Source organism: Canis lupus, chromosome 9 (genome assembly GCF_048164855.1).
Source record: "Canis lupus baileyi chromosome 9, mCanLup2.hap1, whole genome shotgun sequence".
NCBI lineage: Eukaryota > Metazoa > Chordata > Mammalia > Carnivora > Canidae > Canis > Canis lupus.
The window spans coordinates 67,780,326-67,796,285 of record NC_132846.1 but is presented as its reverse complement, the minus strand read 5'-3'; the positions used below and the strand labels follow the sequence as shown (position 1 = coordinate 67,796,285).

General features: G+C 43.7%; 1 long non-coding RNA gene across 1 annotated transcript; it reads right to left on the bottom strand.

Moving 5' to 3' along the window:
* Window positions 1-1,961: 1,961 nt before the first annotated feature.
* LOC140639566 (uncharacterized) lies at window positions 1,962-15,602 on the bottom strand. Its single transcript, XR_012036226.1, has 3 exons — window positions 15,352-15,602; window positions 6,977-7,299; window positions 1,962-2,405 (listed from the first exon to the last, which is right to left on the bottom strand). It is a non-coding gene; the product is annotated as an uncharacterized lncRNA (long non-coding RNA).
* Window positions 15,603-15,960: the final 358 nt, after the last annotated feature.

The window sequence follows — 15,960 nt, the reverse complement described above, 5'->3', positions numbered from 1 at the left end:
CTCTAGGTCAGCATTGTTAAGAGAGTACGTTTGTGTTCTTTAAAGCCACCGAGGTGGTGGTAATATGTTTCAGCCTCCATAGGAAACTACCACACTCAGTTATTTAAAATTGAAGAAAGTGACTTTCTCACTATGGATTTCCAAAATACATACTTGGTGACATGTTTTCTTCAGTGTTTAGGACTACGGCCCTCACTTGATGTCATTTGTCTAGTTGAGAGGCCAATCTTCACAGGCTAAGGGACCTGGGGCAGGATTGAATGTAAATCATCTTTGCCAGGATTGAATGCAAATCATCAGTGCCAAAAACGGGCTGGTTGGAGCTCTGTCATATATGACCAACACACAGGCCATGGTGGGCAACCCTTTGAACATCAAATTTCCTCCCAGCCCACTGGCATTCCTGTTTTACTAAGGAGGAGAATGAGTCTCAGTGTCCTCTGATAACAACCCACCCTATCTTTGCAGGTGACAAGGTGCTGCCTCTGGATGCAGATCACTGCACACCTCCTGTATAAGCCACACTGGTTGTCTGAATCTCAGCCGAGTGCCCTTTAAAGCAGAGGAGGACAGAGTGAGTGCGAGATGGGTCAGTCCGTGTCACCCACAAACATGCTACTTGGCTCGTATAAGTGTCCTATAAATGTTAGTGTTTACAGGTCATCCATTTAGGAATTGACATATACTCCTTCCCATTCCAAAAATTGGTCTGAGGAGACTCTTAAGAAGTTGTCACCCAGAGTAAGTTGTTTCTGAGACCCTGTCAGAATTCCTATTAATGATTCTCTGCAAAATCTTCATCAATATTTAATAATCAAACCCTACGCTTGAGTGATTCCCGTCTCAAGAAATCACCTTTTCCCTGTCTCATCCCACTGCCCTGGTTCACACCCCTGTTTAGCACTCACATCCTTCTACACTCCACTAGAATTTAGGTCCAACCCTCCCGTGTGCTGCTGGCCCCTCCTGGGAAATGGATAAACCCTGTTTGGCTTTGTATGTTCATCTGGCCTCCCTTTCTCCAACAAATGCATGAATAAAACCCCAGTAGGTGTTTCTAACAGAACAGCTTAATGTGAGAGACCAGGAAACTGGAAGTTTACATAGACAAGTGACACTACCCAGAAAGAATAACCAGATAATATCCACAACAAGCAATTATGCTTGGGACTCTCAGAATAAGGGGTCGTGGTGGGGGCACCAGAGCTCAGCATCAAAAGGCTGTGAGATAGTCCTCAGACCTCACAAAGGGAGCACACCACCCGGATACAGGTCATATATCTAAGGAGCCGTGAAAAGGCTAATTCTGGAAGTGGGAAAAGAAGGTACAGAGTGGAGTGGCTCACTATTGCTTCCATGGAGGCAGGAGCCCAAGAACCTCAGCTCCTGGTCTGTTGCCACCACCAAAGAGCAGAGTACAGGAGGGTTTCTTTGGAGTTGCGAGCCAGTCAACAAGCCCCCCCCCCCCCCCCCATAAGCATTTCCCTAGCTTCTACTCTGGGCTGGGTCCTCTGCTCAGAGGCACAATCCCTACTCCAGGTGACCATTTCATTGGTCTTTTTTTCTCTTTGAAGAAGTGAATATAAGAAATAATTTTTTTTTTTAGAAAAGTAAGTACACATTTCTTTCAACAGTGAAGAATTTGAGGTGTAGTGGGAAGCAGCGTGGTGTAATAAAGGGTCAGTTTGGGCATCAGTTATACCTGGTTTCTGATTCTATCTTTGCTCCTTGCTAGCTGTGTGACCCCATCAAATAAGGAGACTTCTCTGAGCTTCTGTCTCACCCATAAATGAGATATTTTATTACCTCCATGACACATTTTTTGGGGGGAGGACTACATGAGCTAATCTCTCAAGCTCAATGAATGACAGTGTTTTACATATTTTTTTGGCCCAAAAGACCAGGCAGCCAGGCCCACGATGGAATTTTAAATATTCGAGTTCAATTTGGAACAACTGACCTAGCTGTAAACATCTAGTGGATGATAGAAACACAAGCCTTCAGCCTCTGTTGGTATTGTGTGAAGCCCCCATGGACAATCAAGGAGCAAAGGGCATAAAAATGAAGCATAACCATCTCCATTCAGAGAACAATTGCTAATAGTGTGTGTTTCCCCCTGAAAGGAGAAGATCAAAAGGAAAATACCAAAGCGCGTTTCCCAGACTGGCTGAGTTACACCTGCCTGGCTGACCCCACAGGGCCAAAGACTCTGAAGCAGAAATATTTCCTCTGATGCAGGAGTCGCAGGACTGTGAAGGTGTAGCTGCCTTCTGAGAGGCCCCCAGACGTCAAATTGCCAGATTTGACACATTGCATCCCAACAGAGAACCAGGTAGGCACTGTCTTTGATTCCCGAGATTGCTGAAGATAAAGTATCATCAAGGGCAATCGATAATTCTTGTCGACTAGAAGAGAATGGGAGGAGGCAACACAGATATTTTTATGGTTTACACATTAACCTTAAATCTATCACAAACCTGTCGCTTCAAGCTACCATATATACCGCAAGAAAAACAAAAAGCAGAGAAATGGAAGTAAAACAAACAGGTGTATGGAATCGCGCCTAGCAGTGGGGCAGCACCTGGACGTAGGTTATTTTAGGTAGTCCTTGCGATAACCCTGCAGGGCCCATACTAGTGACCTCGTTATCTAGAAGATGAAACAGAAATAGAAATGAAATATTTTCCTCAAAGTTGTCCCATCGATCTCTTGTACCAGGACTTGGATACAAGATGAAAACTCCAAAAAAAAAAAAAAAAAAAAAAAACCTCCAGGTACATTTTGTTCTGGGCTTGTCGTGTAGAGAATGCAATGCATAACCCCATAAAAGTCCCTAAATTATTGGACCTCTTTTTGTTTTTTTTTTTCCCTTGGAAGGTGATGACTTCTAAGGGCATTGCCAGTTCCAGAAGCCTTCCCACGCACGTTGATCGCTGAAAATACAAGCAATCAAGAGAAATACAAAAAGCCAATGGCATGACCACTGCCGGTGTAACCAGCAAGCAAAGCTCTGCTAGCAAAAGCAAGTTTCATTTTTTTCCCCTTTCCTAAGTTATAGAAACCCTTGCATATGGTTGTCTTTATTTTAATGTGCATGAATAAAAGATATCCTTGTGAACTGATGTAGTCCGCAGGCTTTGAGATCAAACAGTTTTCTACTCCAGGTGAAACGTGGGAATGACAGATAATGTTGTCAATATGCTATATTTTTGTTAGGTTGAACAAACATGACCATAGCAATCATTTTCATCATATATATGTGTGTGCATTTGTATGTGTGTGTGTATGTATGTAGGTGGGGGGAGTATTTAAAGAATAAGATTTAAGGGTGGGAAATCAATAAATGCAGAATTTTCCATAAAACCTTCAGTGAGAAATATCCCTCCTTCTTGCTCATGTATATTAAAGTGAACAGAATTTGCTGACTTGCATAATGCAATCCAGAGTGATTACTGGAGGCATCTGAGGTGATTAAATAACCACAGCATTTGGAGGTACCTGGAAATAAATATCCTCATTCTGGAGCCCATGAGGAGTCCATAGGACATAATGGAGGCATTCTTTGGTATTGGAGGCTACAGCTCACTCTTTCTCTGCCGGAGAAGCAGCACAGATTTGTGGCTTGTGAACAATGGGTTATACTCTGTGTGTGGATAACATATGAAATGCAAAATGTATTTATATCTAACCAGGCAGCATGAGTGGGGCAGGAAGGATGGAAACTCTGGTGTCAGACAGATGCTGTACTTGAACTGAGTCTCAGCCTCGGGTAAATAATCCCTCTTTGAGGCTTAAATATACTCATCTATGCAATGGGAGTAGTATTGCCACCAGAATGGCTGCTCTTAAATTTATAGCTATTGTTGGGGCACCTGGGTGGCTCAGATGGTTAAGCATCCAACTCTTGATTTTATCTCAGGTCATGATCTCAAGGTCCTGGGATCTAGCCCCACATCAGGCTCTGCACTGAGTGTGGAGCCTGCTTAAGATTTTCTCTCTTCCTCTGCCCATCCCCTTTCCCTCTCAATAAACAAACAAACAAACAAACAAACAAACAAACAAACAAAGCTACTGTTAATAAGTTAGCATGATGATGATAGCAACTTGTCTTTTCCTGAGTGGCCATACTAGGGTGTCTACTGAATTCATTAATGATTTCCATCCTCACTACAACACCCTGTTAGCAATTATGTTGAGCTTGAAAGGGATATTCAGCACAAGGGTAACTACTGGATTTCATGGAATTTAAGGTCCAATCCATTGTAAGATGCATCATTACTTTATGTAGCAGGAAGAGAGAAACATATCCTGGCAATTCTCATTGTCAGATGCCATCCGCTTTAAGAAACATTCCATTTCAGATGTTAAAATATTTCTTAAAACACTGCCTTAGGATCAATAAACCATGGTAAATTGTCTAAATCACACAGCAAGTCCCTGGCAAGACCAGAATAGGAGCATGGGACTATGACAACACAATGCTGGTTGCTGGTCCCAGCAGCTAGTACATGCCTGCACACTGAGGGGACAGGTATGTCCCTAGATACATTTTGTGTCTCATGGTGTATGAAATCCCAAACTATGTATTTCGTGTGTGTGCATGCACGCACATGTGTTTGCTCTGCAGGTCAGTTTCCATCTTGAGACCTTTCTAAAACAATCATTAAACAGGAAATCATATATTTATAATACACATTTTTGGCCAAAACAAATTCTGGAAATTCTTTAGGGGATGAAGAGTAGAGATAAAGCAAGCCATTTGCTGTTGATGATAATATTCCTAAAAAGATTATCTTTTTTCCAGCACCAAGATTATAAAGTGTATCAGTCTCAGTATCCCCGAGCTGAAAAAGCCAGACCAGCATCGTCTGTGTGAGGGAACCCTATTGTTTGACTGGTCAGGAGTGAGTTAGTATCTCTACTTTATAAAACATACATGGAAAAAAAAAAACATACATGGAAAAAAAAATAAAACATACATGGAATAGCTGTGGGAAGAACAAAAATACCAATTGATATTGGCCCAGCTCCCTTGAGGTATATTTTATATTTAATAGTTTATATTGGGACTCATTTGTTACATTGGAACGAAATTAAGGCAGACTTTGTAAAGCAGTAAAGTTGAGGTACAGCTTGACCAGTTAGAAAGACTGACAAGATTACACAGATGAGATAATTCATATTCTAAATTTATAATCTTTTTAAAATGTCTATTGTTGTCCTGCCTTAAATAATCACAGAGCCCTAATGGCATGGAAAGACCCCCCCCATAGATGCTTATGTTAATCCCCTACTATTAAATCTGCGTCCACTTTAGGCATAATATTCCATACTCATTACCTGCACACTGTTGAGAGCTTCCATATGAGTCATCTTGGGGCCTCTAGAAACTTCTATGAAGTGCACAGTATTTGGCTCTTGTTTATGGATGGAGAAAGAAAGCCTTAGAGGAATCAGCAACTCCTTCCAACACCACATGGAAGGGAGTAGCTCAGAAACCCTGGAGAAGCACTTAATTACTTTTAGTCAAATTTCAGAGAATCAAGAATGTGGCCATTTTAGTTTTTTTTTTTTTTCAAAATTACTCAAACACATCAATAACTATACTAAAAGGACCTCCACACACACAAGATATTGGGGGAGATGCTCTACAGTTTGTAAAATGCATTCAGTACTCATGGTTCCATTTGTCTTCCCCACCACGCTCGGAGGGAGGTGGAGTGGGGATTCCTCTCCCCCCCGTCTCAAAACTGAGGCCCAGAAGGGGCAACTGACTTATCAGGAGGCATGAGAGCAAGAAACCAAACATCTCCATCGGTCCAGGCATCTTTGATGCCCCCCATACACATACCTTCCCCTTCAGCTGTGAGAGCATTTACCAGAGCGTTTTACCAACTGGCTTTGCAAAGGATGAGAATAAGATTTCAGAAGGTTTGACCATCTCCATTTCACCTTAGTGGCCCCTGAGCCAAGAGAGAGATTTAGGAGATGGCTGAGAAGATGTTATCTCAAGGGGAGCGCATGCACTGAGGAGTCTAGGCAAAAGGAAGGGAAGAAGGGAGGGCTAACATGCCAGGAAAGCCACTCTGCATCAATACCCTTGATAGATATTGAATCGCTCAGTCCCTACTTTACCTGTGAGGTGGCTCTGTCCCTGGGAGGTTACACATCTGAACCAAACTCATGGCCAAGAAGGCTGAGCCAGTGCTTTTGGGTTGAAGCCACTTGCCTCTGGTTACTGCTGATTCCATTTAAGCTGTCAGAAAGAAGCTACTTCCCGGCCACACTGTTGGCATGTGGAAGGGAGATGAGACACTGTGTCTTGCTATCTTGCACTCCAGAGAGGCCTCACCAGGAAGGATTGGTCACCCCCTGTGCCGCAGGAACTCTCCCACCTGGATCCAGGCCCCAGCTTTCTGGAGGACACCTTTTGAAATGTTTCAGTCTCTCTAGACTCTTGGCTACATCTGGGATAGAGAGGGGATTAGGAAAAGGCAAACTTCTGGATGTACTTAGCAAAGATAATTGGCAAGATCAGCCTCAGCCAGTGAGATGAATGTCAGCCTCTGCCTCCCCCATTATCAGAGCTTTTTGTCTATGAAAATAGCTTTTTCTCCATTTTTGTTTATTCTAAAAGATAGGCCCAACAAATAAAATGAGGAGCATAAATAAAGAAGAGAGAAGAACCAGGTCTTGCCCCAGTCACACTCAGGACCCAGCAGAAACAGCAACAGAGACAAATTTCCCCATTCGCCCACTCCAGGAGACCATGAGCCCCAGTGAAAACCACTTTTGGAATCTCAGCCCCAGCTTCCCTGAAATTCCAAACTAATGAGCCCAAGTGGATGTTCTGCAAAAGAAAAGAGGAGGCAGCAGACACAATCTGGCAAATTAATTAGAATCTTGTCATGTCCGTCCATCTCTCTGCCTTTCTCTCCCTCACTTGCTCTTTCTTGAAACTCCCTAAAGTACAGACCTGGTTTCAGGAGTCCAAGACTCTGCAAGACACGATTTCCAGGAATCCCACACACTCAGCCTGGGCAGAGTTTCAACATCGGTGCCGTTCTCTCTTCATGGTGACCCAATGCTGGCTCTGATGTTGCCCTAATAGCAGTGGGACGTGGTTACGCTCTTGAGCACTGAGCCCAGAACATAAACATTCCACTTTGGTCATTTTAGTTCCACTATGAAACATTCATGTCCTGCTGTCTCCTTCCTGGTGAGTCAAAAAATTCTTTTGTTCTGTGGCATGGCCCCATTTGGCTTTGGCTTCTTCATCGCAGATGAGTGTGTCTTGCTCTAATCAAGGAGAAATAAAAATAAAACAGGCCTATAAACATAGTTACTCATTCTTTTTTCTTTTTCCTATTCTAAAAATTGTGAGGAATAAAATATGGAACATGAGCAAGAAGTAGAGAGAATATAACCAGGTCTCATGACCCAGTTCCTTTTAGTCTGGGGGTACATTTGTCCAGCCTTTCCCTACTGCATCAGGTTGTTTACTATTAATGAATGAGTTTATCTGTGTAAGTTGCAAGGTTCCATTGAAAAATTAAATATATTTTAAAATAGCAAAATACAGCATAGCATAATACAGTATAATATAGTATGATATAGTACAGTATAATATAATTTAGAATGGTATAATATAGTATAGTTTAGTAGACTAGAATAGAACAAAATATATAGAGACTGCTTGATGTGAAATTGGTGAAAATAAAGGAAAGTATAATGAAGGAAACCCCTGAACCACTGCCATTTCTGCCACATAGAGTTGAACACTGCATGTGACTGTTCTGATACTCACCCTTCCCATTTGTTGGGTGAATACAAATGAATTTGTATAAGTGAACTTGTTTACTGAGAGCATGGGCTTGGGAGGCATGTGAATCTCAGTCCAACAGCTATGTGACCAGGAGCAATGAGCTCCCCTGTCTGAGTCATTTCTTCACCCATGAAATGGGGATATAATCACCTATTTCCTAGATTAAGGTGAGAACTAAATGAGATTAGTTCATGATGACACACACTCAATAAGCGCTGTTACTATCTCTAGGTCTATGATGTTACAGATGATGCAACTGTGCTTGTAGTCTATAAATATATTGTATGCATACTTTTCCCTTTAACGTAACAAGAGCATTTCTCAGTGTCACTAAATAATCTTTGCAATAAGTGTTCTTAAAAATAATTCCAAGTTGCGCATAGACTTCCATGGACTTCCTTTCCTACAATATGTTCACCGGCCCCTGTGTGCAGTGATTCCTGATCTTTCCCTACCTGAAATAAAGGTGTGAGAGACATGTTCATGCATCCTCCTCTTTGATACAGATTTAGAAATGGATTCATGGGGTAGAGGTGGGATCTTTGTATTAGACAATATGAGGAAAATAAAGTTAGTGATTTATATTGCCAATCCCCCCTCCTCCAATGTACTACATCTTTCTATTCCTATAGCAATGAGTGAAAGACTTCTTTCTCTTCAGAGCCCCTCCATTCACAGCTGTGGATTTAATTTGCTTTGATTCCAGAAACTGGTCCCTCTGAGGTTTCTGGGGTGACTGATTTTACCCAGTAATGACCAATCTCTTTGTTTAGCTTAACTGGCCACATTAATCAAAATAGTTGCTCTGGTTTCATAGCACTGACTGACTGAAATGACACTCCTCCTTCATCCACAACAATCAATGGTTCACAAGTCAAGTGCATGCAGGAGTTGGCATTGCCGAAAAAGACAGTCTGCTAAGAAAGGCAACTTTGAAGGGCTCTCCGTGACCCTGGGAATTCTCACATGACCCCTTGGCAGAGGCAAAACGTGGCAGAGCGAACACTGTGCACATCACACCCATTTCCCTCCTGGTCACGCAGGAAGACTAGGGTTCCCATCCTCCTTGCAACCAGATCACGGTCACGTTCCTGAACTCTTGCCAATGAGAGGTGAACAGATGGGATGCTCCTCCCACAGTCTGAGGAGGTGATGAAGGAGGATGCATTCTCCCCCTCTCTCTCCCTACCTCCCTCTCATCATCTCTCGCCCACTACACATACACATATACACACATAGAATTGAAGAACTGAAACTGAGATTTTGGGATTGGTCCATTACAGCTTCTGGAGTGACTTTACTCCACTGCTCACAGAGTGAGTAATTGACATATATCTGAAGTCTTTAGTGAAGAAATCACATCACACGGAGATATCTGGTCCTCAAGTCTGGGGAATCATTGTAGAGAAGCAGCAAAAAAGAAACAAAAGGATGTGGCGCAGATCCTATAAGCATCTTCTGAAACTGGCTGACTTGGACCTGCATGCACAGGCCCATCCACCTGCCGGACAGGACATGGATATGTGCTCGGTAAAGGAATGCACTACTCACAATCTCCCTGCATCTACGCGGTGGCCCCAGTGAAAGGACACCAGAAACCTGTCAAAACTATTCTGAAAAGCCATGTGGATTCCATCCTGACACTTTCCAAGTGGGACCACAGACGCCCAGCACAGGGGAGAGACTTTCCCCAAGTCACAGGCCGAGTGGTGCTGGGATGCAAGCCTTCACTCATCTCCAAATGTAAAGCTCAAAAATAGTAGTGTAGGAAAAACTCCACATCATCATCTGATTTGACAAGAATTTTATTTAGAAGGACTTTGTCAGAGGGTTCTATAATGATCGATTCAAATGCAGTGTGTGTACTGAGGCCCTTCACACTCATCTGCCCATTGATAGAAGCAGGGCATGTGTTGAGTTCCCTAGCTTCTGCCTAGGAGGGGAGGGGTGGAGAGGGAATGGCCTCTCCCCACTTCACATATGTGAGAGATGTGCCTATGGGCTAATCCAGTTGTTCTTCATGCCTGTCTGAGCTGTGTTTCATGGGGTTCACTCAGCAATGGCTACAATCATGGCTCATGGACTCAGCTGCTATGCTTGCTCTAAGCATCTCTGGGGCAACAGTCAGAAAGAGCTGTGGTGAACTGTGGCCACTATGAAAAAGCTGGGGGGACCACTGGTGCTCCAGCTTAAGTGGACAGGATGTTTTCCTGAACTTTCCTGCAAGGGAAGGTGGAACTGGCTTAAGACAGGCAAAGGAAGGTACCCATGGTGGGTGAAGATAAAGCTCTTGTCTTCAAGGGACCAAGACTTTTAGCTGAAGAGTCAATATTTAAACATGAGGAAGAGCTAATCCCCAAGGAATGCTAGAAGGAATGTGGAAGGAATCCCATGGGCTAAACTTGATCTCTAAGGGATCTTTCTGCTGGAATATCCAGTAGATGCACTTAGTTGTGCTTAGATGTTATCACAAGATTAACCATCACAGAACAGGCTATGGTTACAAAGGGCCAGAAAGAACCTAAATGCCCAACATTGGAGACTCGTTGAGCGAAGGAGGTTGATGCATCTGTTAGAGTGCTGCTGTCACAGTACTGCTGTCACAGGGGCTGCTGACACAGCTACACGCAGATACACCCTGATACATACCTGCAGATATATCCACCTACCACTGCACATGCTCCCTCTTACATTGCCACGTGCATAAACAACAAATCCATACCTACAGAGCACCAACTCCTGGACAAAATTAACAGAGGAGTTACTCATATTTGATTATATTTGCAAAAGGGATCTCTTGAAAGTTGCATGAAAACTGGTTCTACTGGTTTCCCTTGGGAGGACTTCTGAGGAACTGAGGTCAGCCACGAGAGGAACGTATCATTTCAACAGTGCACATTTTCTTTTTTTATATATAATAAATTTATTTTTTATTGGTGTTCAATTTGCCAACATACAGAATAACACCCAGTGCTTATCCCATCAAGTGCCCCCCTCAGTGCCCACCACCCAGTCACCCCCACCTCCCGCCCTCCTCCCCTTCTACCACCCCTAGTTCATTTCCCAGAGTTAGGAGTCTTCCATGTTCTGTCTCCCTTTCTGATATTTCTCACTTATTTTTTCTCCTTTCCCCTTTATTCTCTTTCACTATTATTTATATTCCCCAAATGAATGAGACCATATAATGTTTGTCCTCCGACTGACTTATTTCACTCAGCATCATACCCTCCAGTTCCATCCACATTGAAGCAAATGGTGGGTATTTGTCGTTTCTAATGGCTGAGTAATATTCCATTATATACATAAACCACATCTTCTTTATCCATCCATCTTTCGATGGACACCGAGGCTCCTTCCACAGTTTGGCTATTGTGGACATTGCTGCTATAAACATCGGGGTGCAGGTGTCCCAGCATTTCATTGCATCTGTATCTTTGGGGTAAATCTCCAGCAGCAGTGCACATTTTCTAATTGAAATCCAAATTTTACAGCGTGATGCATTGCTATTTTCAAACAATATCATCAAAAACATTGGGTGGGGGGTGGAAAGAAAAAGGTTATCAAACAAATACAAACTGAAGCCAGCTGCAGGCTTACACTACTGAGATTAGAGTTCCCCCTCCATGACTGGCTTACCCTGTTACCTCTGCTCAGCTCCGTTTGCTCCTCTGTAAAATGGGCATGCTAATGAGTCAGTGGTGACCAACAGCTAGATTTGTGTGCAGGAAGTGTGGTCAAGGACCCAGCACCTATTGGCGTTGGTGACAGAGAAGGTGAAGGTTGCAGTGCCCACTGCTGCTGCTGCTGCTGCTGCTGCAGGAGGGGAGGGAAAACGAATTGCAAACATGGAAGGAGCTACATGTCTGAGTACATTCTTGGGAGGTGGGACACCAGCTCCACCAACAATTTGAAGTTAGGCCCATGCATTAGAAGTTTCCTGTCCTGGAAAATGTTGCTAATGACATTCACTTAGAGGTTGCTCTAGGTGCCACTGAGATCCTGTATCTTTAGGAGTTCAGGACCCAGTGGGTGCGTAGCCACGGTCCTCTATGCCTCTTCTCACCTGACCTCACATCCCTACAGGTAACATGTCTTGATTCTGGGGATACAAAGGGAAACAATATTGGAACTGTTCCTCGGTGGGCCAGACCAGCTCCAGAGAGTTTTCCTTCCCTGGAGATAATTAGGCAAGTGAAGAGGAATATGGAAGCAGCAGTTCTCAAACCTAAGCCTGCATTGTCATTGTCTGGAGGGCTCATTGAAGCACAGGCTATTGGGCCTGTCCCCAGAGCTTCTGTTTTGGTCCACTAGGAGAGGGCCCAAGAATTTACATTGCTAACAAGCTGATGATGGCACTGCTCCTGGGAACGTACTTTGAGAACCACTGATGTAGGAGACCTGGCTGTAAAAGACAATATGTCCATAAATGGCTGTAGGATCTCTGCCAAACTACCTCTTCCTCTCTTGTTTAAAAGTTATATATTAAGTTATATATCACATATATCAGATGTATTGTTTTGTTTTGTTTTAAATTATATCAACAAAAGTCATGTAGAGGGGTCAGAATTAATTCTGGGATGTGAGACAATGGGAGGGGGGAGGTAGGCTCTGGCTTCCCCATCCTGCTGAACTGGGGAAGAACTGCTTCTCTCCATTTGACCTAGTGGACTGATGTACGCAATCGTCAAATGTTTGTGTTCCCCAAAAACATATATGTTGAAATTCTAATGCCCACTGGGAAGTATTAGGACCAGGGGCCTTTGGGGGTGATTAGGTCATGAGGGATCAGTGCCTTACAAAAGAGACCCCTCAGAGCCCCCTCCCCTTTCTGGTAAGATGACAAAAAGCCTGAGACCAGAAGAGGGTCCCCAATCAACCTTGCTGGTCCCCAATCTCAGTTTTCAGGCTCCAATACTGTGAGAAATACATTTCTGTGGCTTGTAAGCCACCCAGTCTGTCGTATTTTTGTTATGGCAACCCAAGGAGACTAAAATAAGGTAAGGATTGTTTTGAAGGAAGAGTTCTTCTTTTCAAAGATGAAAACAAATGCACAAACCAAAACACTTTGGAAACTGTTGGTTCAGATCATGACCGAGGTGACGTGTGACTTTCAAAGCACATGACTCAGCCTCTAAAAGCGTGGATATCCATCTTGCTACTTTCCTTAAGAAAAGAAAGAAAGAAAGAAAGAAAGAAAGAAAGAAAGAAAGAAAGAAAGAGAGCGCCTGCCTTCGGCTCAGGGCATTATCCTGGAGACCCAGGATCGAGTCCCACATCGGGCTCCCTGTGAGGAGGCTGCTTCTCCCTCTGCCTGCATCTATGCCTCTCTCTCTCTCTCTCTCTCTGTATTTCTCATGAATAAGTAAATGAAATCTTTAAAAAAAATAAAAATAATTTTAATTTTTTTAAAAAGATTTTATTTACTTATTTATTTGAGAGAGAAACAGAGAACATGGGTGGGGGAAGAGGCAGAGGGAGAAGTAGATTCCCCATTGAGCAGGAAGCGGGATGTGGGGATCGATCCCATGACCCTGGGATCACAATCTGAGCCAAAGTCAGATGCTTAACCAGCTGAGCCACCCAGACATCCCAACTATCTTACTGTTTTCAAAAAGAAGTCCAAGAACTGGGATACCATTGACTCATGAGGGGCCTGAGGGACCTAGATCAGACAGGTGACAGGCATCCAGTGCTTTTGGATGGACTGGCTTCACAGATGTCAATGAGGCAGTCACACAGGGCTCCCTGCACTGGGACAGCCCCAGATTTGACTAACGTTCTGCTCGCTATCTCGAGATTCTTAACAAGCTACCTTTGACCTTGTGTTTGTGAGGAAAGCCCAACGGGCACCGGACCATATGATGTGCAGAGGAGAAGCAGGCACTATGGGAGCCCACCCTTCCCTGCTATTCAATTAGCACAGAGTGTTCACAACGCGGGCAGATCCACCCTGCACGGGAGTTCAGAGAGACTCAAAGTAGCACAAGGTTGTTCCTTCATGACTAAAGAGGAAGGTGAGGGGCCCTCACAACCCAAGGGGCTATGTTTTCCATGCCAACCAGAACTTGCCTCAAATGCAGAAAGAAGGCAGTGGTGTTCTAAGAAACACCAACTGCCAAGGAGCCCTACTAAGGCCTTTCTTACTCACGGCTCTTCCCAGTGCCAGCCAACTACCCACACTGCAAACAAGGACGCACAAGGAAAGAAGACAGAGCATCCTATAGTGCCCTCTGCTTTCTATCTTTCTGTACTCATCAGGGCACTGAAGGTAGAGAAGTTGGTAGAGTGTGCATGTATCAAGGGGCGAAGTAAACAGATGTGTTTGTTTTATGCAGTGTTTGCACCACTGTTCTGGGAAGAACAAAACACACACACACGTAGGAGCAGCAAAATACAAATGGTGTGATTTTTGATGATTCTACGTAAGAGTTAAATGTGACACATTTAAAAATGGGCACTGTACAATAGAAAGATGAACAGGAAAACCGATGCTAGCAAAATTTGAAAAGTTCGACTTCTATTCACTTAAAATGACAACAAACTAAAAACCACTCTGCCAAGTCAGGAAAGATTCTCCTGAAGGAAAGATTCTCCTTTTGGCCTTATAGGTTAAGGGCTTTGATGACACATTTTCCTGCTTTTTGGGTAAGGGGACCTACGGTTTTATTTTGCCGTAGGACCTGCAGATTATAGAGTTGGTCTTGCCTCTGGGTCTGTGCACCGTCAGAGATAAGGAAGCAAAGGAAGAGGTCTTTACTTTTCAGTCCCCAAATTCTCCCTCAGGAAGTCAGGTCAATTTTCCAGCATGGTTCCAGATTTCTAGAGAGCAGCTTTGGAGAGGAAAGGGGAGGAATGAGCCTATTGCTGGAATTATTAAGTACTCATTCCGCTAGTAAGTAGGAACTAGAACTGTGGTATTATGAACTATAAGTAGCATCATCAAGTACAGTTGTGCAGGTTATGTACTGCACAACTCAAATGCATCATGAATATTCTCACCCCTGGAATTAAACATCCACGTAGCTGTACATGCTGGCCTTGGAAGTTGGCATATCTGAGTGGACTCCTGAGTGCTGGCCTGCCCATCAAATCCCTTTCCACTGCTTGCCATTCTCTTTGAGGTTAGAAGACTGGTTCTGATGTTCCCTGTCCAACACCCTGGTCCCATGCCAGAGCTGTTCCATCTCTTACCCGCAGATTGATCGATCGGGTTCCTGCTTTACTCTTCATGTGCTCTCCAAATGAACAACTTGGAACCAGCCTCCCATGTCATCTAGTAACTCCCACCACCAGATCTGTCCCCTGCCCACCAGTGTAATAACCTAAGAGATGGACTCTGTCTTCACCAAGACCTTGGTTCCTCTGTAGCTTAGTCTTTGTCACCCACAGGAGAACTTCACTTTCAGAATCTTTCCTGGTAAAGCCCTATGCCTTGAACACAGCCTACTGTCCTCTGCTTCTTGCCTCTCCCTTCCTTAGGGTCCATCCAGCCTCAACCCTTGAGCCAGCAAGATTCTCTTACATACCTGTCTGCCTTAATCAAGGACCCCTGGCATGAACATCCCTAGTTCCCAGAATTCCATTCCTATCCTTGAGAAGTTCCAACCTCTTGGATCTCTGACCAAGCCAGTATTCATGCCTCCTGATTCTTCTGGATTTTATGGTTTATGGGCTTGTGGGCAGTTATGTAAATCTCACATTTCTCAGTGAGAGTGAGTCAAACTTCGTTGTGCATCAGATTCACCTGTGGAGTTGTTAAAAAGGTTCATGCTTAGGATACTCCTTGTCAGAGTTTTACCCAGGGGGGACAACATAAGGTGACAATAAGACACATCAACTATGGCATCATAAGGACTGAGTCTGACTTCATCCTGGGTCTGCCACTCCTGATCTGTATGATCTTAGGGGATATACTTGTTCTCTTTCAGACTCTGTTTCCTCATATAAAATGGGAATGAGAGTGATAGCATGTATCTTTCTGGATGGGCGGGAAAATAAAATGAGTTGATAAATGTAAATGAGTAGAATATGGCCTGACACATGGTGAGTGTTCAGTGAAATGTAAATTTTTTTTTTTTTGTCACTATCATCCACAGGATTGCAGACTTTTCTTTGGCTTCCACTTTGGTTTTTAG